A 6,241-nucleotide genomic window follows, 5' to 3' on the forward strand; every position below is an offset into this window, starting at 1 on the left:
TGAAGTCAACCCTCTAAGGGGACCCATAATGCATACTTAATGGCTTTGAATTCAATAATAAAAGTCCTTATAAATTTATTTATTTTTTATTATGAGTTTCAAGGCACATGCGAGGGTCAAAACAAGCATGACCCGTCACAGGTCAGATATGAATGTACCATAGATGGGTACGAGGTTGTGCCATCTGGTCGGGTCTGACCAGACCTGACCAGCACAATGGCACCGCCTGACTCGGTTCAGTCCCCGTAACTAAATGGGGACTGAACCGGGTTAACTGCCTCCTCCCTGAATTAAACATAAGTCGGCCCAGCCCCGACAGAAGGTCGAACCTGCAGGCTCGGGTCACTGGTGAAGGTTGTACCCAACATAATGCAGGGTCGAACTAGTCCCAGACTCGGTCAGTTGAAAGTCGAACTTGCCTGAAGCCAACAACCGAACTACCCTGGCCCGACTGAGTCGGCTAATGGGCACCGAATTAGCCTGGATCGCTGTATCGCCTGAAGGCCGACCCACCCCAGGTCGAGGGCCAAATTGACCGATCACTACAGCAAACCAAAAGAATCATCCTGGGTTGTCAGATCGGTTATATGCCGAATCAGCCCCAACATACAGTAACCTAATACAAAAAGGCTTTCGATTGTCGCCAGCCTGAATACATTTGGTGATGGTGATTGGGGTGAGCCAGACCCCCCGACACCATCACCAGACATGGCCGGCCCTGTATGGTTACCGACGGTGGCTTGGGCAAATCGTATGCCCAGACCACCATCGGTTTCTAACTGGCTGGCTGCGATCCTCTAAATCTGGTGAACTAAGCAGTTGACCTCTTGTCCGATGTTTTGATCTGAACAACGATAACCTCCGTTCGGCGTCTGGGTCTCTGAACGAGTGACCCCCCCCCCCCCCCTTTTTTTTTGTTCGATGAACATAAAAGGGATGAATCCCTTTTCGTCTGGCAATCAGAGCAGGTGATAGCCTGTCTAGCCGGACGAGAGGGTGAACCCCCACCTTTTGGCCATCATATGTCATTCAGTCAGAGAGTAAGGGAGAGGGCCGATCGGCCCGCCCGCTTGCCAGTTTTGGCAATCGAAAAAAGTGAAGGGAAGAACAACCCTCCCTTCTGTTTTGTCTGGTGTCGTAAAAAGGGGAAGGTTGAACGACCCTCTCTCCCATCTGGGTGCAACCGAATGGTGCGAGGAGGGTCGATCAGCCCTCCTCTACTCGTGCCCAGCCATCAATCGTAACAGATCATCATCACTAACGAAAAAAACATGAAATATATATATATATATATATATATATATAATTTTAAATATTTCAACAGGAACAAGCCGCTCTAATACCAATTGTTAGATTTTAAATCCACTATAAAAACTTTATAGACCACTAATTGTTTGTACTAAATCATTTTAAATGACATAATCTAAAACTTGATGCGGAAGCGTACCTAAATCCATTGGTGCCTTGGTAAATCTTCACGGATATGATCTTTCAGAACCTCTATACGTGGCTTTGCTTTCTTTTTTAAACCTAGTAAGAGAGACAATTTTCTCTTTCTTGATGATGAAGAAGTAAAAAAGAACAATCACTATATATGGTTTGAGAGCTATAACCTAATTGTAACCACCTTCTGATTTATTTTCAATTCAGCCCATCATAAAATTGAAAATTGATACATAAGGGCACATGAGGTCTTTGCACATAATAAAATTATACCATATGAGATACCATATGGCCCAACCATATGTGATCACTTTACATGAGACTTAACCTTAGACAACATATAATGTATGATTAAACATATATATGTAGGCCCACACAATTTTTCTAACAATTCTCATCTTTGGAAGACTTGTGATTGATGTATTATTTAAATTGATGTACTAGTTGGGGTCTTGCCTAACCCCCGCTTGATTATCCAAAAAAAAGCACATCTTTTTTTTAAGGTAATTTCCTAATGCAATCCTACCTTATACCTGAAATTTCATGGCATATACCACTTATCTTGAAATTCTTGACATAGATTTTATTAGATAAACCATGCAGATTACATCTACAAGGACTCTCTCTCTCTCTCTCTCTATATATATATTGTGGTTATGTACCATGATACTATATGACGGTGCACACTTGTTTGTATACATGTAGCCACTAAATGGTAAATCTGACAATCTAGATGTGTTTAACATGGTTTATTTATTATATTGAAAGGTTTTATAACGTAGAATACACCATAAGATTCTATTTTTATGACGGTCAAAATCAAGGGCTCACAATTCATGAAAATAATAGTGATTTAAAAGTAGTATAAAACATCATATTTGATTCAAATTTAACACATGAAAATAACAAATATACCATGCTAAACATGATCCAATGGTTAGATTTTGCTTTTGGAGCTCAGATATATGTAAAGTGTGTACTACTATAAGTGGTGGTACAATACCATACAATACCAACATAAAAGCATTATATATATATATATATATATATATATATATATATATATATATATATATATATAGAGAGAGAGAGAGAGAGAGAGAGGGGTTGGGTGGTGTGCCCTGACCCTAAACACTTGGGAAAACAAAGTTATAGATGTTCTTTTGCTTAATCTAAATATGTGGATGTTAATTTTCTATTTTACTAAAAAACATGCTTTGGATCAAATCAATTTAACCTAAAAATTTGTGAATAATGGATGAAATTTTATTGAAAAAAAATCTGCAAGCTCAGATTAAGCAAACACCTGGGCACGTTTTTTTTTTTGCTGTTAAAACAGTTTAGAACATGACTTCAAGACCTACAGATTAAGATTTGAAACACAAATATGTAACCATATAAATTGAAACTAGGTTGAGCAAGTTGTTGGATATGGAGGTAGTGACTAATATGTAGGTTGTGGGGCTGTGACCTGAAGGGGAAAATCTTACAACCATGGATGGCAGTGCAAATTGTGTTCATCTTAGAAGTGACATTTCTGTTGGGGATTGACCCAGAGTCCTGACCCTGCTCCAATTGTCAGCATTACACCACAATGGCACTACCTTGTAAATTTTGGAGTGCATTGGTGGCAAGATGCAATAACCCAATTTAGAGTGGTAATTGGAGCCTAGCCTTTATTTTATTTTATTTATAATTCAAGAAGAGAATAGGGATTATACTGCTCCCTATTTCATTAGGACACAGTTAGAACCCACCAAAAAATCATAATTTTAAGTGTTTTATGTTCGATCTGAGCCATTAGATGTGTTTATCATTGTTTACTCAACAGAAAACATATATTTGATTAAGTAATTTTATGCTCATATGTGTATTTTAAATAGGTAAAAAAAAAATCACCTGTTCACATTATGCTAAAATTTCATGACAAAATATTTACATTTTTACATCAATTCAATTTGAAAGAGAGCTTGTTTCTTAATAAGTAATGTTAAACACAAGGATTCAAATAGAGTATAAAATACTTAAAACTATGATTTTTGGAAGGTCCTAATGGTGGTCTAACAAAAAAAAGAGGCAGGATAATCCCCTTTCTCAGAAAAGGTGAAAAACATCCTTGTAGGGTAGTTGAGGATGGATTCAGAAAGAACAGTTCCATCATCAATTTTCCCTGTAGATGCAAAAAAACCTCCAGCTATCCTGACCCATGATCATGAAGAGGTCTCCCTATTGCTTCAGCATTGTGGTAAGGGATGTGCACCTCGAGTGTCGAACTCTCTACTTTTTGGGCTTGCAGGCCTTAAGCAGACCCACTTAGCCACGTGTGTGAAGGCTCTTTGTGGGCCATTTGGCCACCCAACTGAAGCATAAAACATAGTGATATTTAAAAAATTTGGCTAAATTAAGTACTTTGGTGAACTGTCTGAGGTTTAGGTACATTCTTTTTTTTTTACTCGGAGAAACTGCGCTGGCTCAGCCTACCATACGTCGTTGTCCTGTCAACATAAAACTCCAAGAGCTTACCCCCCTCATCCCCATGAAATCGCCAAGCTTTGGCTTAGCCACGGGGTGACACCCCCTGGGACTTGAACCTAGGATGCCCGTCAAACGGCCTAGGCCCCATCCCACTACGCCAACCCCCTTGGGTCGAGGTTTAGATATATTCTCTACTATACTAACCTCTCTTGGTTGGGAATCAACATCTCCATGGCACAATTAAATGGCCCTCGAAATGGATGGTGATACCACCCCTTGGACTTTTAAAAGGGGAGTTCTGTCAAGCCTAAGCAAATTCCCTTCCAGTCTATATCAAAGCATCTTTAGTGACTGCACTCAAGAAAACTCTCATGTTTCCCTCCATTTGCCCTTGGTAAAAGGAAAAGGTTAATCCAGTATTACTCGTCACCAAAAAAAAGAAAGAAAGAAAAAAGATGGCGATCACAAGATTCCTTTCCTCCATAGACATCTTCACATGATTTCAGATTCATATTAAAAGTTCATGCTCATAAAAGCACATTTCTTTACAGTGAGGAGAGGTAATAGTAATTAATCTGATTTGTGCAGAAACGATGCATACAGCAAATAGTGTACCAATATTTCAAATCAAGTGTCTTATTAGCTAAATTGCACATGATGAAGTATGTTATGATTAGGGCTCTCATTGGGAGTCTTGAATTGAATGTTTGGGAGCAGTGCACTGAGGTTTTCCCAACACCCTCTGTTTGGGAGCGGTGGAATTGCCCAAACACTGCATTGGGGATGGAGTTCATAGGAGTATGTTTTTAGTCAACATTGGCATATTTGTTTTGGTCGAAAGTAAAAGTAGATCACAAGGTCAACCTAGTTATCTACTTTCACAAGTTTCAAGGCGAAAAGAAGCAAAATCAATCACAATCACAACTACTTTTTGTATGATAATTGTGATTTACAATCACAGGAACCAAAAATTACAGGGCATTGCAAGCATGCTCTTTTGGCAACCATTTTTTCAGCAACACATGGAAACAGTGCTTCCATCCCAATGCAACACACCCTCCCTGATAGTCTACAACTTTATGGGAAAAGGACTTCAATTCAGAGAGAATTAAACTCTCTCTCTCTCTCTCTCTCTCTCTAACAAGATGTTCGGCCGTTCGCTTTAATTCAAACAGTAATTTTCTTTCATGTAAGGTAAGTCACCAAACCCACGCAAAGAATTTCATAAACACTTTGCCATCTTAAATCACTAACAGTGAAAAATGAAAGTGGGGATGCCCCTCATCCAAGCTCAGAAGATTCGGGATGTAGTTTTGTCGAATCAAATTGGGACCCAAATAGATTTTGGAAACCATTATGCCACCTCAGTCACGCTGCTCTTATTTTTCTAGAAATACTAAATGGAAAGAACAGAAAATTTTGCTGGAACTGGCATGCAATTATGCTCTTTTAGCTCCATTAAGGAAATTATATTGCCTGAGAATTATGCAGTCACATCCATCTCTATGTCATTTAGTAGTTGATGTGAATTTAAAAGTAGATTTTCTTTGAATCTAAACCATAGTGATCAGAAGCTCCTTGCTACATGGGGAAGCTCGTTTCTCGAGAAGGCAGAAACTCTTCACTTCCGTGAAAAGAAGGGAAGCTTTAGGAAATCTGATTCCAAAATATGAGAAACTCAATTTCTTTCAGTTAGAAGTCCATTTTTTCCTCATTTTCCAAATCGATTTTCTTAAGCTTTCTCATCATTTTCATCTCGCTTCTTATCACTTCTCATTCGCTTTCCCCTTGCTTCTTACATTTTCATATAATTTTTTTTTTATGACACATTTGCATGCTAGTTTTATTTTATTTTATACTTGTGTTTGTCATTTCTTATTTGCTTCTGCCTGCGCTTCATATTGCCTTTTGTGTTCCCTTTTCATTTTTCTTAGACTTGCTTAATTTACTTCATTTCTCACTTGATACTTTTTAGCACTCGCTTCTCCGCTTCTACTTCACACATCCTACTCGTATCTATTTCGTTTCCTGAGAACTATGATCTAAACTATATCCATAAACTACATCTAAAATATTTTCAAACAGAAACAAATGATTAAAAAGCTTGATGCCTTCAATTGACCATCAATGAACCAAAATATGTGTTTATACAATGTAGTTCAAGTGAACAACAAATAAATAACTAAACACTTTAAAAGTCAGAAGAGTTCCTCATGAACGAGGATACCACAATGTGACACCTGTTCAAGTGCGCATAGAATATGGAGATTGCTAGAGAAAAAGACATGGGACCCATAAATATAAAAAGCCAAAGGACTTGACA

Source organism: Nuphar pumila, chromosome 7 (genome assembly GCF_984573655.1).
Source record: "Nuphar pumila chromosome 7, dmNupPumi1.hap1.1, whole genome shotgun sequence".
NCBI lineage: Eukaryota > Viridiplantae > Streptophyta > Magnoliopsida > Nymphaeales > Nymphaeaceae > Nuphar > Nuphar pumila.